General features: G+C 32.9%; 1 protein-coding gene across 9 annotated transcripts in view; it reads right to left on the bottom strand.

Moving 5' to 3' along the window:
• LOC122633024 (lachesin) overlaps positions 1-11,228 on the bottom strand; it is a 233,225-nt gene extending 221,997 nt beyond the window's left edge. For 3 of the 9 annotated variants that reach the window (XM_043820459.1, XM_043820466.1, XM_043820468.1), the window contains exons 1-2: positions 10,883-11,228; positions 9,183-9,323 (exon numbers count right to left, since the gene is read on the bottom strand). The gene's annotated coding sequence lies outside the window, so the exon portion shown is untranslated. Of the gene's footprint in view, positions 1-9,182; positions 9,543-9,868; positions 10,132-10,182; positions 10,802-10,882 lie in introns of those variants that run through there. The other 6 variants (XM_043820464.1, XM_043820460.1, XM_043820462.1 and 3 more) reach the window with 6 other exon arrangements.
• Positions 11,229-20,755: the final 9,527 nt, after the last annotated feature.

Genomic DNA, 20,755 nt, shown 5'->3' with positions numbered 1-20,755 from the left:
ATCAAAAGGTCTGGCAGCGTTCGTTAAACGTCAAGCTTGGCCCAAAAATCGGTTGCCGCATCGATATCGTTGAAACCTTTTCTAACTCACTCTACTCTTACTTCTCATAACTCTCTAAACTCATCCACTCTCCCGTTTTTCCTCAACCTTTTACCCATCGTAACGTCGTAAAACATTATAAAACGTCAAAATCCTACTCGAAAAAACGTATCCAATACTAAGAAAACAAGAAAATGTGTATTTATGTAAAAGATATCGAGTGTGAGGTTCACTTTAAATGTTATGAATTATTTTCATCGATATTATCCCTCGCAACAATTTTTGGATATAAATTTCATCAAGTTCAATAAAGATCATCCAATATTATTTATATCAAAATATATAAATTATAGAATAGAGCAATAACTTTGATTAACCCGAATATCTCCGTTCTTTTTATATAGATTTAATTCAATTACATACATTCAATTACGTGCATTATCGATTATCTATAAATCTTTTATCTCTCATTGCAAATAAACAAAATAAAATTTATGCTATTAGAGTAAAATTTTAAACAATTTCATCACAATTATGTTCTTATTTCGGAAGAGAAGTCTTCGAAGTTTTTGATCTTTAAATTTCATACATTAACGATTATTAATCGATTTTTTATTATATAAACAAAATGAAATTTACATAAATATTTAACATTAATATATTTGCTAATCTCCAAAAATAATTATAATAAAAATTTTTATAATTTCATTGTCGTTATTTCCTTATTACGAGAGAAAAGAAAAAAATCAATTTTAAAAATTATTAACAAAATCGATTTTATTATAACAATATTATTGCAATATTTAAATAAATAAAGAATAAAAAACTCTTTAAAACGGTGTTTGTTTCAGGTTTCTACGACTTTCCGTTCCGAAGATATCGCCTTCGAAAGATTTCCATTCATAATTCGCATAGTACAGCTGATCGTAGTAATAGTAGTAGTAGTAGTAGTACTACGACGTAATTTCTCGGAATTTATGTAGGTCAGTGTGTCATCGACCCATTATGAATGAAATTATGTAGGTTAGTGGGTCAACGTAAATGTCTTGTTTTAAATGAGAATATCTCCGGAATTAAAAATCGTAGAGACTTGAATCAAACACCATTTTAAAGGGTAAAACTTTCTCTATTTTTCAATATATTGTTAATAATTAATTAACTATTTGTTATAAACAATTTTTATAAACAAATTATTACGAAATAATTTCTTTTTACATTGCCCAAAAAGCAATTCAGATTGCGATTCTAATTTACAAAATTAGATAAATTAATAAATAATTAATAAACAAATTAGTTTTTTTTTATCAAAGAAACAATTTTCTTTTATATTATTAATAACTATATCTTACATTTACGTGGCAATATCTCCTTGATTAAAAGTCGTAGAAACTTGAATCGAATGCCGTTAGAAAAATTAGAATTTTTTCTATTTTGTAATATATTATTAATAATTAATTAACAATTTGTTATAAACAATTTTTATAAACAAATTCTTACGAATCAATTTCATCTTATTTTTCTAATAAAAGAAAAGAATTCGCATGAAATTGATGAAATGCAAATAATTTATAAAATTATATAAATTAATAAATGATTAATAAACTAAATAAAGCTAAGAAATCATCATTCTCTTATTATTACTTAGTATTACTAATTATTAGTTATATCTACATTATTTTTTAATAATATTCAAATTAAGATATCTCTTAAATTTTTATAAGTTAATACTTTTTATAGAGAACGTCATGGTATATCAACCAAGTGCTGGTAGAAATATATGATTCCATTTAAAAAAATACGATCGACTTTCATATGTCCTTCAAGTATTCATCTATAACAAAATTATCAGTTATAATATACACACATCTCTCCCCGTATCTTTAACTTTTGTAAACGAAATTTTTACGAACATATCTGTAAATAGAACAGAGATATTCAAGTTATTGCTCCATCTTATAAATGGAATTGTTATAGTATAACTTATATTTAAATAATGTATACACGTCCGATTAAATTTTTTTCAATAACAAAATTCCATAAATATTCCTTGTTTATTACATCAAAAGTATACAATATCAAAAGAGCAAATTTACAATCGACGATTTTAGTCGATTTCGATGAAAACAATTCGTAACATTTCATATAGGTGTGTGTATGTGTCTATATATATATATATATATATATATATATATATATATTACAATATGAAAGTGTACAATACATAAATATGCGATATACCGTTATCAAGCACGTACGCAAAGGATCATTTCCATTTCACGTGCAATGTTATTTTTCACTGGTGGATCGAATTAGAAGGAAATTTAACCGGTTGGCGCCACGGAGCCGTCCGCTATATCGAGGCATGTCGCCAAAGATCGGCACTTTAATTCATTTTCGTCCTGACGAAATGCGCCGATAACGCATTTCCCGTCGATCTATCACCCGTCCATCGTCGCTATTCTACGATTAAAATAACTTCGATGATAACGAATAATGCTTTACCTTCTGCAAATGTTACTCGACGTTACTAAATATATGTACAAGTATGTATCCATATGCATTTATGTGTTACACAATATGGATCGAAATATGTATACCTATTTCTATTTTTCCATCTCTCTTTCTCGCTCTCATCCACACATATTACATTTCAACGACGTATATCTACACGTCAGTAAATAATCATATTCGTCGAGGTTATTGCATTTCCTTTTCCACGTGACGTATCGTCTATCATCGATTTTTAACTTTATCATCCATTAATGTATCCGTCCAGACGTGAATACATTCGCTGTGATTAGACCTTCTACAGTGGTATGCTTTTAACGTTGCCTCGTACAAATTGTGTCACCGTAGTAGGGTCAACATTTCGATATTTTCCAACTACTATCTCGTCCATGGATATTGTTATTATATGTTGGTATTTTATACACTGAATGTTACAAAAATATCATAATTCTCTTGATTAAGGACTAATATGAGAAAGATAAATAATAATCGTCGGTTTTTTTCACCATTTTAATTTTTAATTCAAATTTCTATCATTATAGAAAATGTTAAAAAAAAAAAAAAGGAAAAGGAAAGAAAGCAAGAAAAGAAACGGTTACGATTTATAAATTATACGGTTAGATAAATATAACAAAGATAAGTAAATAATCAAAACATTTCTATTCATTCTAATTGAATAGAATATTCAATACTAAATTCTCTCGTTTGATGACATTTCTAAATATATACATATATACATATATGTACCTACGTATATATATGTATCCATAGAAAATTAGCCATCCACGATGTTACTTGATAATTATACCGCAATTAATAATGTCCAATCGTAATTATAGTTAGCAACTTGGATCATTTCAGTGAATGGCTGACGCGAGATGACTTTGTGGTTGCCCATCATCAAATATTTCATATGAAAAATATACAATTATTTTATCTGATCCGTATAGACAACTAATTTGAGGATAGAAAATCGATGATTTATTAGCGAACGGAAAAAGAAAAATCAAACTAAATGTATTGTCTACTGTCTTCTTAAACGAGTGAATACAGGACATCTGGTAATCGTAAAAGCTTCCGAAAAGGTAGAAAATGCTATTCCGAGACTGATCCGATATAGTTCAACGCCTTTCCCTTTACGACCGGTATTACTTTTATTATCCATCGTCATAAAAGCGAACCGAGGAAGAAGACAGGCGATGAAGAAACGTAGAGGAGAAGGGATGAAGCCCCGGTAAATCTAAAGAAAAAGATATTACAGTCTCTATAGAGATGATGCTTAAAAACGTGGACAAACGTTAAATGTCATGAAATATTTTTATGCGTTAACGCCTCCAACAATAATAATTAAACTCCAATTCTAAAACGAAATAATCATCATCGTTCTAACAATGAAATCAAAGTTAACAAAAGTTAACTAAAGATTGCTATTTAATATGACTAGAAATTACCTTAAAGTTATCTATTACAAACATATATGTATATACACATACATTTAGATCATAAAAATACGTTTAACATATCTATAATTTATCTGTCAAACACATTACTTTTTATTATAGTTATATAACTACTCGTTTTAGCACGTTTTCTATTCTAAATGCCACTTAAGAGGAATATCGAATTTTCAATTATAACTCTCTCTCTCTCTTTCTCTCTGTATGTGTACATACTTATGCATTTGCCTGCGTGCATGTAAATGCTTAGTAATAGATATAATAATAGAGAGAGTGAATGAGAAGGATGTTACCTGACGAGATTACTCGAACGACAAAAGAGACAGGAGTGATAGTAACGAAAGGATAGAAAGAGAAAAGAGGGCGGAAGTGACGAGCTCCTGTCCAATCGGCCACACGAACCCGCTTAAACTCGAGCTGCGCATGGGTAGCTACCTATTGCTATAGCGAGGATCGCGTGTCAGCAATTATTCGAGGCGCAAAACGGTGCCGTGGACGCATACCACGCCGCTTTTCGACCTCCTCACTTCCGGAATGTAATTACCGGCGTTTTGTCGCGCGATCGCGTCGACATCCTCTCTTTCTCTCTCTCTTTATATATATATATATATATATATATATATATATATATAACGGTTTAATTTGTAGCCGAATTTTGCAAACGAATCGTTTGATAGAAACACAAAAAGTATAACGATTTTCTAATCTCTTCTGGAAAACATTCGTCTACTTTTTTTTAAATCAACTTTGTCGTCGTTTTTAACTTCGTTGAAACGATTATATCTCTAACAATGCTTAAGGTTTCTAAAGTGTTATCGTATATTTTTTTTTGTTCGTGAAATGTTCGCTCTCAAAATGGAATGGAAAAATAAATCAATCGTTTTTAATTTAATTTAAAAAGTATTATACCGTAGAAAATTACAAAAGTTATAAATTAGAAGTACTACACGTAATTAAAAAAGTATTATTCATTGAAAAACAGATAGAATATTGTTGAAAGTTTTCAAAAAAGAAGGAGCAAAAGAAAGAAAAAGTAAAAGGCATTGTAAAATTGTTGAATATTTCGATAAGGAGAAACAGTTTAATATCTATACGAAAAGATAATGGATTAGTTTGAAAGAAGAAACAACATTTAAAAATGGCGCCAAGTAAGTGGTAGCAGAGTCCAGAATATCGTGGTAGTCGATAAACGCGGAAATACTCGTGGAGGTTAACGAGTTTTGTACGAGGCACATCAAGGATGTTGAGAAGGGGTTGCTGATAGGGTGAGTGGGTGGGTACTTCAATTTTATCGGAGCGGATTTATTCCGTGTTGTGCCCTCCATTTCCAGCGAGCACCGAAACGGACATTCGTCGAACACAGACGGACTTTTCTCGCGTCAAAAACTTTCAATCGACTCCGATATCTTTCTCACTCGGCTACTACTTCTCTTGAGACTCTTACTACCATCTTATCGAAATATAAGGGAACATGATTTTTGAAATACAAAGATAGATTGCGCTTTGTTCTTTTGATTTATTATATTTCATTCAACTATTATTATATTTATATCTGTAATATTATTATTTCGTTAATATACATGTACAAAAAAATCTTGAGAAACGTGTAGAAACTTATCTGCAATTGAAAAAGAAAAAAAGAAGAAAAAGAAAATTGTAATCAATACGATATTTCATTCAATAAATGAATAAATAATTCAATGAATGAATAATTATTTTAGTATTGAAAAAATTTGATGGAACATATGAGAACGATGATTAATTATGGCTTTATCAATTATAAAGGAAATTGTATTTTATAAAGAAGTGGATAACAAAATTCGATAATGGTGATTTTTTAGGAAAAAAAAAGAAAAGAACAAAATTGAAGATAATTATAATTGTCACAAGTGAAATGAACTTTGCAGAAACTTTTGATGCTAAAAATAATTTTCATTGAATTTTCGAAAATACTTAAAACATGCTTCGATCGTTCGGCTTTAATTTCACGAGAGAGAGAGAGAGAGAAAGAGAAAGAGAGAGAGAGAGAGAGAGATAAATAGAGAAATAGAAAGAGACTGTTCTAAAGCACATCTCGCCTTCGTGCTTTTTGCGCTCTCACTCAGGTTATTCTGACAATTTCAATGGCCGTACGAGAACGTACTTTCGCGAGTGAACGGGACGAATCTGTTGTAACCTTAAGAGACGTATTATTTTCTTGATGGTATGATATACACGTAGATATAGTTTTTTGAAAGCATCACTTTGGTCTATACTGCATGACATCCTACTACAAGAATTTCCTTTTCTTCGCTATTTGCAAAAGACGCCATTTCTCGAGTTGATAATAACCGAACAAAGCTCTTCAATGGCCAATTTCAGCATTTTACGACATAATGTATCATATTTTTATTTTTTTTTATTTTTATTAACGCGATATCGTGCAATACGACAAATAATTACAATTTAATTAATTGAAATTCCTTTTTGTTTTTATATTCGTGTTTTTATTAAAAGAAATATATGTACTTTCTGAATTCTAATCATCTCTTTCAATCATGTTATCTATTTACTTAATTAATTGTATGTATATCTCTTCCTCTCTCCCTCTCTCTCTCTCTCTCTCTTTCTCTATGTCTCTCTATCTCTGTCTCTATTTCTCTCTCTATTTCGTACAAACTATCGCAGTAAATGATCAAATTTTCGAAGTATCCAGTATCAAACGTGATTAACAACAACTATTTAGCAATTAATTCTAACAAATTATAATTATTTACCAACTCGACGCTCACCCTCGTTAACCCAACTCGAAACTCTACAAATTTTCATCACCGATCGACCGAGGAACATAGTTATTAAATATTATCGCAGAAAAACACATAGACAAAAGGAAATAGCGCGTAAAATTTTAATGCTTTCATCTTATACCTTATCATTCTTTCTCATAGTCGCCGCTACGAGAAAAGAAAGAAAAATAAGAAAAATAAGAAAGAAAGAAAGAAATAAAGAAAGAAAGAAAGAAAGAAAAGAAGGAAGGAAGGAAGGAAGGAGAAAAGAAAGAAGGAAGTTAGAATAGAAGAAAAATAAGAAAGAAAAATGGCACTTCGGCAAGAAGATAATCGTGCTTGGTCTGCCTCGTTTATCTAATATTAAAACTTTTTTAACTATCGGCGTGCCTCCAGCGATGAGTCACGATGTAAAATGGGTGCTGGTTGATAGAATGGATAGAAGATAAAAAAATAAGAAAAGAAAGCAAAAAAAAAAGGCCAAAAAGAACTATAAGAAGCAAGAAGGAGAAGAGTTAAAGAAAAAAATAGATAGAAAGGAGACAGAATAAGAGAGAGAGAGAGAGAGAGAGAGAAAGAGAGAAGATAAGAAGATAAGAAAAGGAAGAAAAAAGGACGAGAAAACGACGACTCTTTCGTTTCGAACGTTTCTTTAGGATATGCCGAGTAGTGGTACGAAGAAAAGGGCTCATTCAGATCGGCGTTCCTTAACGAGAAAAGTTGTGCTTACCACTGGCTTTGTGTATACTCGGACAAAACCGAAAAGGGAAGTCGACGAAATCTCCATGCGAATAAGTTTTTCCCTCTCTTTCTCACTCTCTCTTTTTCTCTCTCGTTCTCTCACTCTCTCACTCTTTCACTCTCACTCTCTCTTTATCGTAAAACGAAAAGGACCCTCTCTTGGATACTCGACGTTTCTCACCGTCGATTCAACGTCCACATCTTAAGAATATCTAATTGAACAATTATTAATGAACTTTCCCCACGAACAATTATTATTGTTAAGGGATTTCTCTTTATAAAATAACGAGCTTTCATTAATGCTTCAGGTGAATCCTTCAAACATAATCCCATACTTCTCAGTTTCTTTCTTTCTTTCTTTATATATATATATACACACACACACAAACGCACATCATAAATACATATATACATACATATATATGTATATGATACATATATATGTATGTATGTATATATATTTCTAAGTATGTATACAGCAGATTGCAAGCATGCACACTATCGGAAAAGACGAGGAGTTGGTGGAAAGCGTGGTACGCTTTTCGATCGGCAAACGTATATCTTCGTAACTGAAAGAGCACTTCGAGTCGAGTACACTCGAGGGACCGTTTGAAGTCATCGAGAGGGAGCGAGAAACAGTGTGAGAGAGAGAGAGAGAGAGAGAGAGAGAGAGAGAGAGAGAGAGGGAAGCGGAAGAGAGAGAGAGAGAGGTAAAAAGACACTTGCTGATGTTTGAATTGGAAGAAGAAACAGCTAAAACTGTCTTTTCAATGAAATACATACGTACAACGTTTTTATGGAAATCGTAAGAAATCCTAAATATCTTAAAATCAAATTTATCAAATTTTTCCAAATGAAAACGAATAATAATAAAAGAATCGATATAAAGAATGAACGATCAATAAGTAGAATTAACATAAATGCATTATTATCCCAAACAAATCTAATTTACTAAACATTAAGCCATAACAATGATAACATTCAACAGACAAATACAGTAATAACATGTTATTAATTTACATTAAATACTGAAAAAACATCTTCCTTCGATTTCTATTCAACTATGAGATTCCATTCAACTATTAAATTGTTATCCATAATGATTCTTAACTTTAAACGTAAAAATTAAATCTATTAACAATAATAATGCATTTTTGTCAAATGTGATTTATTGATCAATCTAAGTACTACATGCCATTTGATCTCGAAATGATAAGGGAGGGATAAAGAAGGATAGAAAGAGAAAGAGAGAGAAAGAGAGAGAGAGAGAGAGAGAGGAAGGGAGAAAAAGATAATCATAATTTATCGTCCCCTCATTTTTTCTCGTACGAGACATATATATTCATGATTGAAGTGTACCGATAGCATAAGGAATTAGAGAGCTAGGTATTCGTCACTGCAAATCCTGAAGCAAGTCCGTTAAACTACACGTATAAATCCTCTGTAATTCCTACCCTACTATTTCCCTCCCTCTCTCTCTTTCTCGTACTGAACTCACCTTTAAATCCCCGATACGTTAACTTCCGCGTTGTTCGAATACCAAAAGAGAAAAGGAATAAAAAAAAAGATTTCTAGCTAGTAAGAGAAATAGAAAGAGAGAAACAGTGAAAGAGAGAGAGAGAGAGAGAGAAAGGGGGATGATAAGAGGGAGTGAGTTGAAGCTAATACGTACTTTTTCACGGCAGTTGCTGGATTTCCGGGAACATATCGTCGAGATCCTCGAGATCCAGCTTCGATTCTCCGATTCTGAACGAGGTATATATCGTGATATTATCCGCACCACGAGGGGTGTCTATGAAACATTTATGGCACACTACACACACAGACACACACGCGTACGATCGTTTAGCACGTGATCACGTTGTCGTTGTCGTTGTCGTTGACGTTATTATTGTTGTTGTTGAAGTTGTTATTGTTGTTGTTGACGGTCGATTGTTGTTATCGTTGTTGTTGTTGTTGTTGTTGTTGTTGTCATGACACACAAAAAGAAACACCATTGACGTAAACGTGACACCGACTGTTTCGTTATCCTCTAAATGCATTAGTTAGAGAGAGGGAGAGAGAGAGAGAGAAAGAGAAAGAGAGAAAGAAAGAGAAAGAGAGAGAGATAGACAGATGAACAGAAAATGAAACAGAAGCATAGAGACAGAGGAAGAGAGAGACAGAAAAATAATTGAAAAACGAACATATAGCTAGTTCTCACAGAGGGACTCATTTTTCTCACTCTCTCTCTCTCTCTCTTTTTCTCTTTCTTTCTCTTTCTCTTTTTAATTAATCGACATCGATGACGTAAAACGAGCACGATCGCCACCGAACGATAAATCCAAGCGCATTATTCATTGACAAAATCATGCGTACGGTGTACAGGGGATACTCGAAATATGCCCGTCAAAACTATTCGATCCTTCGATGCCTGTAGACGTCGGTCATCGATCCTCGATGGTACAATCCGGCCCGGATATATTGTATTTCCGTTGGGAGCCAAACGATACGCCAACGATCCTCATAAATCTCTCGGACGACTCATGGCCCGTTGGATCTTTCCTACTAAACTCTTCCACCTCCCCGATATCCTCTCCTATCTCTCTCTTTCCTTCTTTCACACACACATACACTCTCTCTCTTTCTCTCTCTCTCTCTCTTTCTCTCTATCTCTATCACTCTAATTTGACCTTTTCCTTGCTTCAAAAATGAAGAATTCAAAAGTCAAGACAGCTGTGTCCGGGAACGCTTCCAAGACTCTTTTTGAAAAATGATCAATTAACGACACGTTTTGTTGACAAGTTGGACTCTAATTTTTATTTTATTTCTTTTTCGTCCTTCTTTTTTCTTTTTATCAAAAATATAATTCCGTGAGAATTATTATAGAGAAAAAGAGAAGTATTTATAAATGACGATGATATTTCATTGGTTCTGACGGTAGGGCCTGACGATTGTGAAAGAACATTGTCACTGTGTAATCGCGTAGCACACGTTCGCAATTCGCGAGAAGCCCGACACTTGGGCACGTTTATCCTCTCGCCAAAGACGATCGATGATAACCGAATTAACGGACACTACACGTGTATGTAACATGTAGGTACGTGTATGTAAGTCCTTGCTCTCTGTCTCTCTCCCTCTCTCTCTCTTTCTCTCTTCCTCTCTCGCTTATGGAGAGAGTACACGATGTTGAAGAACAAATAAGAAAGATAAAGATGAATAGAGAGAAACAGAGAATCCAACGTCGAAAACTTTACACGGTTAACAAATAAAAATAATTAAGTAAAATAAAGAAATCGCTCGGTAGCGACATATTGATAAAATATTATAAAATAACAATGAAATATTAGCAAACGAATTTTTCACAAATAATTTCGTTATCTTTCGTCGCACCTTCTCTCGCGATTATTCAGCGATCTTTTTTCTTTCTCTCTCTCTCTCTCTCTCTCTCTCTCTTTTTTTTCCTTTGTGTTTTTGTCACGCTCTCGTTATTTCTTTTTTCCTTTCTCTCTCTGTTTTCTTTTCTTTTTTTTTTCTATTTTGATTTAACGCGACGACACGTCGCGACGGCGGAACAACATTTTCTAAAGATTCTCTTTTTAGAATCCTTTCGAAATATCACACGACGAAAAAACCGAAGACGTAAAACGATAAGAGAACGAACTTATGTTAGAGAGAGAGAGAGAGCTAGCTAAAGAAGGCTCTATAGTGGCCTGGTGCTGATGGTGGTGCCGGTGCTACTGCTCTCACCGGCCGGTATATAACTCGAAGCGGGAGAGAGAACGCTTCGGACACGCGCGCGCCTACGAGGGCTGCGCGAAAGGTGCGCGAGCGCATTGGCGCGCCACTATTCGGCCTCCGAATTTCTACCTTTTTGTGGAGGGGTTGAAATTCCCTTTCTCTCTCGCTCTCCTTTTCTTTGTATATACTCTGTCGCTGAACATTAACTTTATATCTTTTATATTATTATCATTATTATTATTATTATTATAATGAAATTATAATTTATCATATATTTCTTCATACATTGAACTTTAAATTTTTAAACAAGCTGGCTCACCATCGTTTTTAGACTTTGTTATTAATCGAATTATAGATTGTTATGTTTATAGAATTAATAGAATGAAAATTGTTACATGTTTGAAATATATTTTTCTATCGGATTCTAATGGAAATCTCTCGATTTGTGTATTAACCGTCGACATAATCCTCGAAATAATAGATACAATAATTAATTTAAAGTTCGAAACAAACGCGGCTGATAATTTCACCAAGTTTCTTCTTTATTTATTTTCGATATAATGGATATAAGAACAATGAAATTGTTATTTATCAAAATTATCGTTAGTTTTTAATTTAATCGATGCTGAAAATACGAGCAGTTTTCACAGGTTTTAAGGGCGTTTACAAAGCTAATACGTTAATATGCTTTTTACGTAATAAATGTGAACAAATAGAGGAGCGTTGTTCCACTTTGCAAAATACCTTGAATCTGCGGTTGTTATTTCGAGACCGCAGCGACGACAAGAGCACCGCCTTCGATCCGGATTATCCCAATTAACCAAAGATGCACGTTCGCGTGGACTCTTCCCGAGAAAGCCGCGAGTACGTCCTGAAACTCGGGCTAATTATTCACGTTACAAGTGCTCGTTCGTATACTCTACATTTCTAACAATCAGGAAACACGTATTTTCAACGTCTTCGAACATTACGTCGAGATTTTATCACGATAGAAAATAAATTATTTCCTAAATGCTATTACAAACATTTAAAAGCATATTTTTAAGCATTAAATTTATAATCAAAAATGATTGAAAGAAAACAAAAAACAAAGAAAATAAAACCTGCTAAAAAACCTTAACGTTATCATTTATCAACGTATTGTCATTTAATTATTAACGTCAATAATTAAATAACAAATAATATTAAAGTCCATATTTAAATAATATCAACGTTAATATATCGATAAATCATAATTAATTTCTCGTTTTCCTACCAAAAAATAAACTACATAGGCTGATCGATTAGCTCATTAACAATACAAATGTTTTCAGCCATAAAATCTACAAAACTTTTTACATTATCTTAAAATAATAATACACATAGAAACATCAATGTTTTGTACGAAAGATCTTTACAAATTGGGATTTTAAATAAAAGGTTAGAAATTTTCGTTTAATTCGTCGGTACACAAGCGAGTAATAGGTACAACGTGCCGAGCTAACGCAATTTGAACCTTGTGGTGGACTTATACCAAATCCAAGAGTGTAAGAAAGAGAGAAAGAGACAAGAGGAAGAGAAAGAGAAAGAGAGAGAGAGAGAGAGAGAGAGAGAGAGAGAGAGAGAATATGTCCGAGGGTGTATAGATGTATATGTGTGTTGTAGAAGGATTTCGTGCAGAGCAGCGAGTGTTAGGGATCGTTTGACGTCCATCCTGCGGAAAATGTATTGCCTAAGGCGTTCAACTTGGAATTGCATGTCTCGAAATCTTCGAAGGTGCGACATCTTACGGTTTAAGCACTTTAATGTTAGTAACATAACATCATTGAAGGAACTATTATCAGTCAGTTTACTCTCCCGCATCGTTGTAGACCGAGCATACCTACTATGTGTATTTTACATATATTTCTACTTACTCGTTCTCTCTCTCTCTCTCTCTTTCTCTCTCTGATTTTTTTTCTTTTTTCTGTCTCTCTTTCTTTCTCTACTTCTTTCTATAGCTCGATCGAACGAAAAGAACCCACACGAATACTTTGATACATACTTCTCAAGGAAAACGCTTCGCAAGCAAGTAATCGGAAAATCTTCGAAACGTTCTACTAGCTTTTAGTAGATATATAGTTTAGTATATCTATTTATATCTTATTTCTTACGATTCTTGCACAGGATAATCGACAAATCTTTTTCTTATCGTTTGATCCATATATCTTTAGATCTTTGATATGGTATTAAGGAAAATAAAAAAATTTATTTGAAGAAGATCCAAGAAGATCAAACACACGAATATGTTTTAAATAATTCGTATTTATTAATTGTGTTCGTTTTTATAAAGAAGTCAAGTTAAAAATACTTATTTACATAAGTAAATCTTATTTCTTTCGATTTCTAGATAGGATAATCGAGAAATCTTTTTCTTATCTTACGATTCATATATCCTTAGATCTTTGGTATTAAGGAAGATAAAAAAAGGTATTTCAAAAAGATAGAAAAAGGTCGAACACACGAATCTAAATAATTCGTATTTTCTAATTGTGGTCACGTTATAGGAGAAATAAGACAGAGAGAAAGACAGAGAGAGAGAGAGAGAGAGAGAGAGAGATTTAGAAAAAGAAAAACACACGAAATAACTCGACACGTAACAGCAGTCTCGTATAAGACGTTGGATTTATTTCCGTCGCGGATAAATCCTTCTAAGCGATAAATTCAAGTGAAGCTTGAATCGTGGTAATTCAGATCTACGTGAGAGTTAACCACGTGTATCTCAAAACTATTCTTTAATTCACACCTCATAAAGTTCAAATTCAATAGTCACTTAAACGGTCGATTTTAATCTTTTCGAAATGATATAATAATCGATATACGATCTAATATGAACTATCGATCAAATATGAATTTATTATCGTATACAATAGCTCAGAGAAATAAATGTAAAGGAAATAAGTTAATTATAACTATCCTATCATGGAAGTTTGAAATTTTAAATAAACTATTATTAATAAGTAAACAGGATATCTTTTTCCTTCTGCAATTTCTCAAGATATTTCCGGTAGTATAGAATTCTCCCAAGCTCGACAGAGATTTTAGCGTCTTATTAATTTTAAAGACGTTAGAAAGAAACAGACAGATAGAGAGATAGAGAGATAGAGAGAGAAAGAGAGAGAGCGAGAGAGAAAGAGAGAGGAGAGAGAGGAGAGAGAGAGAGACGTAGAAAGCATCGCGTGTATTCCACTCTTAAGATGGTTCCTGGAAGTAAAGTACATCCGCAGAGCGTTAGTAGCGCGCGAGATACAGAATTTCAGCGTAGAAAAATTGCAAAACTGCTGCTCTTAACAAGTATCTTTCTCTCTTTCTCTCTCTCTCTCTCTCTCTCTTTCTTTTTTCTCCCTTACTCTTATTCCACAGTCGTGCCGTTGGCCCCCGTTCAAGCGAGAAAACTTGCGGAGAGAAATTCGTGGAAATTTCTAACTTTAATTGGAGGAAGAGGATCTAACTTGTTCCAGCGTGCACGAAATGTATTACGTGCTGTTAACTAGCGTTATAACTACTTAAACAAGTATTAACTATTCACCCGTTATAACATGCTTACTTTAGCTTGTCGCGACTTTTATCGATCGGATCTTAGCCAATACGTTTGGACACTAACTTGCTCTGAAGATACCTCTAGTAAAAAGCAGTAGGTATATATATATATATATATATATATATATATATACTCACACACACGCATATATAAGGTGGACCAATAATAATTGAATTCTTATGAAGAAAAGAAGCAAAAATAAAAACAGGAAAGAAAAAAGAGGAGAAAGAAAAGAAAAAAAAAAAGAAAAGCAAGCTACAGAAAAGAAGCTTTATAAGAAATTACGTCCCCTTCGTGGTTATATGTTTATTTAATTAAATTCAAAATTATTCCCTCCGGCAAATTCGATAATGTATTTACATGAATCGATTAAAAATTATTCACTCTATATCTATACTCGAATGAGGACAACATCGACGACAACACAACATCGACGACATTGGTGTCCGTTGGCTCGCGATAAATCCCTTCCGCTATTTTACGACGCGACGTTTCGATAAATCGATTAAGGTCTTGCTTTGATGATAAACGATATTTCGCCGATATCGGAAACGAACTTTACTTCGTGCTTAGATCTCGCTGCTGAGCTCTTGCGTAACGAAGAAGATCGAAGAAAGAAGAGAGAAAGAGAAAGAAAAAAAGAGGAAGAAAGATAGAGAGAAAAATAGATAGATAGAGAGAGAGATAAAGAAAGAGAGAAAGAGAGAGAGAGAGAGAGAAAGAGAGAGAGAGAAAGAGGGAGAGTAAAGTATCACAAAAAAAATAAAAAGATAAAAAGGAAAGAAGAAAGATAGAAGATCGATCTTGAAACATGGTTAGAGCACGATCAAGGAGGCAGGTTCGTTACCGTGAGCGACGCGGATGTAACGAGCTTCTGTGCGAAGAATAAAACAATGATAAGATCCTTTGGACGTTGAATGCGTCCAAGATACGAACAGTAAAAAAAAACGAAAGAAAAAAAGGAAGACGTAGAAGTAAAAGAAGAAAGGAAGGAAGGAAAGAAAGAAGAAAGAAACAAAGTGCAATTAACTATATCTACATAAAAAAGTAAGTAAATTTTCTCATACGAAGGGGTCCATTCTTGAAATTTCTCGCAACGAGACAACGCAGATACTGAACTCACCTAGACTCCACGACTAGTCGCATCAGATATTCTGGAAGCACTTGGAGACGCTTCTCTCGAAATACCGAATGCACACCTGTCTCCTACGTCTGCATTTGCAACGGTAGGTAATACCAATTTGTGACACGTAATCCTTGCTCTTCCTGCGTAGGCATAGAGAGAGAGAGGGAGAAAGGGAGAGAGGGAGAGAGACAGAGATAGAGACAGATAAAGAGACACAGAGAGAGAGAGAGAGAGAGAGAGAGAGAGAGAGAGAGAGAGAGAGAGAGAGAGACAGAGGTATGGACGTCTGTGTCTCTACTCGACACAAATGTGTAAGCTCGTGCGTGACGGAGCTTTCAATTCGAATGAGAAGAGCACACATAGAGGCAGGTAACGAACGTCGGGAAGGCTTCGTCACGGGATCGCAATTAAATCCTGGAAGTGCATCCTATTCTGGGATGCGCACGAGGCAACGTGAGCTTAGAGCGGCAAAGGACAAATAGAAAAGATAGAGAGAGAGAGAGAGAGAGAGAGAGACAGAGAGAGAGAGAGAGAGAGAGAGAGAGAGAGAGAGAGGGAAATAAAGATAGAGGTATAGTACTCGTGGATTTCATTCGGACATGACGAAAGGATTATAATCGAGATAGAATAACTTATATGGATCACTTAGGATTTTTCTCTAGTAATTAGATTTCTACTATTATGTACAAATTCATATGGGTCACATATAATCTTTTTTTACTGTATGGATTGTATATATATATTTTTTTTTTCTTAGAATAAAAACATGGTTATTTGTTCATGAATCAACTCAATCGTCTTTCTTAAAAAATAAATAAATAAATAAATATATATATATATATATATATATATATATATATACAGAGAAAGAGAGAAAGAGAGAGAGAGAGAATTACTATACTATTTTATGAACTTCAAATTGGTCTTACTCATAGTATATTTCCATCATCACATTCCACCCTATGTTTCTCTCATGTATGTGAGTAAACGTGTCTCTCCTTACGTTGGCATACACAACAGTAATTTCTCTCGTCTATGATGCATTAGATACTATTTCTCCGTTCATCATTCAGCCGTTAGCACCACCACAGATAAGGAAACTCCCAGTGAATGGAGGGAATTAACAAAAGCAGCACTGCCGTCGTATGCCGGTTATGCCATCGGTATAAATATATATACTGGGTGGTTCAAAATTTTCATGCTTGTTTTAACAAAAATACATTATATATATATATATATATAAAATCAGTAACATATATTATTAATAAAATAAATGTTTCTTTTCTAAATTCAAATAAATTCATTTGGTATTGATATAATAGAATGTTTTAAAAGAAACAGAAAAAGAGAGAAAGAGAATATAAATTGTTAAAAGACAATTAAAAATTTTTAAATTACAAAACATTACAACTTCGTTTACAAAAGTTAATTAATTATCAATTGTAATCAATTCATAATTAAGAAATAATATCCTATATGATAGCCTGATAACCTATAAGCAATCTTGCAAAATTTTAATTATGTATACAATTACTCCTTATTAATTTATCCAATAGTTAACAAAATGTAAGTATTTATTTCAGAATCACCTAGTATATATGTATTATATGTGGGAGGAAATGATGGGGAGGAGATAGGAGGAGGTTGGGGGTGGTTGTAGGGGAAGAAGGTGGGAGAGGTTCGTCTGTGATGCGAGCAAGAGATTACCACTACTAACTCTACTTGGTATTAATGCCAAATATGAGAACTCACCAACACCTTTGCGCGCTGGTATTAATAACCAAGAAGCATTTTAACGTCGCGTTAGCGTAGCGAGCAATTAGGATTTCGTCTGACTTTGCCCGGGCAGAAGCTGCTCGACGGCTTACCGACGGTTCCCTTCCTTCATCCTCTACTTGTTCACTCTATCCTGCTCTCTCTCTCCTTCTCTCTCTCTCTCTCTCTCTCTCTCTCTCTCTCTCTCTCTCTCTCTCTTTCTCTATCTCTCTGTCGCAAGCTTAGAAATTCTCTTCTCACTCTCTATCTCCTCGTTATGCTTATCTTACATACAGCATCTTCGAAAGCAGAGTATATATATCTAGTAGTCGAAGAATAAAGGATGCAATTTCGACATACTCTTGGTAAGTAGATGAGAGAAAGGGTTATTAACGTCCCATTTAACTTTTAAGTGTATACTCTCTCTCTCTCTCTCTCTCTCTCTCTCCTCTCTTCTTCCCCTTTTTTCTCTCTCTATCAATAGCGCTCTATCGCGCTCTCTCTCTCTCTCTCTCTCTCTCTCTCCCTCTTTATTTCTCTATCAATCGCGCTCTATCTCTTTCTCTCTCTTACTCTCGATTCTTCGATAAAAAACCATCTATCTTCAACGTCGAAACAATATGAAATTCTACTTCATAAATTATATACACATACTATTTCGGACTTATCTGATAATATTTATAGCTTTTTAACACGAAATAGTATCAAAGTTAAAAGAGATAAAAATCATTGAAGATATAAATATTATATTAAAAAGTATCGTATTGAACTTTTAAGTATATTCTCTTACTTTGTTTCTATAAAAAGGAATCTATAGTAATTTAATCATTATCGAAAAATAGTATTATAAATTATAAATCGTACGTCATAAGTTCTGACATATAGGATATCAAACGTGATTAATTTAATTACGTACAAATACGTATTACAAAAAGGAAGAAAGAGAGAGAAAGCAAATGCTTAGGATGAAAGTAGATACTATACTGAGAAGTAAGTACACATTAGAAATCGGATAAAAATTCTAAGGAGACAGCTAAGAAACCTATTCTCATAGCATTTAACGCAAAACGTTAAGACGATAAGATTTAGTCGAATCACCTTGGCAAGTATCTAATGAGTTTTCCATCTAGACAATGGACAATAGATTTTCAGTGAGGTAATTAGCTGATATGATCTAGGTAAAAGAGCAAGTGGATAAAAGAATCCTTAAACGTTCCATTATGTCTTGATTATATAATACTATTTAAGGTATTACTTTTTTAACGTTATCTCGTTAATCGTTTTTCGATCGTCTTTCTTTATCTCGACAAAAGAAAAAGAAATATATATATATATATATATATATATATATATATATATATATATTCATTCATGACATGTAATTTTTTCCTTTTTCGTTTTTTCATTTTATCTTTCTTTCTGATGAAAAAGAAAATCAAAATGAAAAAAAGGAAAAAAATAACAACAAAACAAAGTAAAACAACAGCAACGAAACTACTTCATACTCGTGCATGGTAACGTGGTTTAATCTAGTGGCCACGAATGCTCGATATCGTTAATTAAAGTTACACAAGCGACCATTCAAAATACATACATGTTTCCGGAGTGAAAGCACGGACCATATGCTATGTTTTCCCCCAAATAGAAGGACTCACGGTGTTATAACGAAACACGACGCTCTTTCTAAAATCAGAAACTAATTTCAAATAAATCATTGTAGTCGTTGCTTTTGTTATTGTTGTCGTCGTCGTCGTTGTTGTTTTTGTTTTTGTTACTATTATTTCTATACGAGATGAAACTGAAGTGATCATATATATAAAAGAATATCTTGTCTCTTTTTATATCTCTCTTAAGAAAGAATATATTAACAGTAAATACAAAGTGATTTTTCGTAAGAGTATAAAGTATTATTTTCGAAGGAAAAAATTATAGGAAAAAATTAAAAAAAAAAAAAAAAAAGTAAAAAAGAAAGAAAAGAAAAGAAAAGAAAAGAAAAGAAAAAGAAAAAGAAAAATTGAAAAAAATTCTAGTTTTATAAAGCGTAGTAACAATATTGATGACGCGTACGATGTTGACCCATAACGAGTTTCGTCCGTCAATGTGACCATTGGCAATGCTACCTAATAGGAAGAGCTAATAACAGGTAGGATGTTAACGATGCCACCGTGGCGCGTTCGTTAATTATTTACAAGTTTATCGATGCGTCGCGTGCACCGTTGCGTAAAGTAAAATTGACACGAGGCTGTGCGATATGAAATTATTGGATATCTGGCGCGAGCCAATTTCTTCGTTACGCGATGTTGATTTATCGACTCGCGAAAGAGATACGATAAATAAATAAACTAAAAAATTCCTATTGAGAGGGTGAAAAGAAAAAAGCATAGATACTTTTCGCAGCTACCTTTCAGCGATTCTCCTATCAAAGATTCCACTCGTCGAGAATATTTTGGGATGATACTTGAATAAACGTAATTATTATTTTAACGGTTAAACTAACAAATATGTTTTATAAATGTCTATTAGAATTATTTGAAATATTAGAAATGGTAATCCTTTAATTACCTCTCTTGAATGCTTAATATTAATTTATCAATATACTTTAATTGTTATTAAGTTAATGATAATAATGATACTGTTTATTACGAAATGTATATTTTTCTTTATATATTTATTATTATGCTTCTTGTAAACTTTATAAATTTAATAATATTATTTTATACAAGTGATTCTAAAAGATAAATACAAATATTTGTTTATCATCAAAAAGAAAAAAGAGAATTCTTTTTATTTTCCTTCTTATTATCTTGCTGTATATTTATAATAATAACAATGTTGTATATTTGTAAAAAACAAAAAAGTGGTAGCAAAATTAGTACAAACATTTCTGTTCCATTAGAAAAGGGGAAAAAGTAAAAAAAAAAAAAAAAAAGAGAAAAAATAGAGAAAATAAAACGTATTTATCTACTTTGCTTCTGTACCTGACTTTATACTTAATACTGTTTATTTTTATTGCCCACAACAATAAGAAATAACATTTTGAGTTAATTACTTTCATTTTTTATTTGGACAAAAAGTAAAATTAATG

This window comes from Vespula pensylvanica, chromosome 11, assembly GCF_014466175.1.
Source record: "Vespula pensylvanica isolate Volc-1 chromosome 11, ASM1446617v1, whole genome shotgun sequence".
Lineage (NCBI taxonomy): Eukaryota > Metazoa > Arthropoda > Insecta > Hymenoptera > Vespidae > Vespula > Vespula pensylvanica.
The sequence above is the reverse complement of the archived record's forward strand: the minus strand, read 5'-3'. Positions and strand labels throughout refer to the sequence as shown.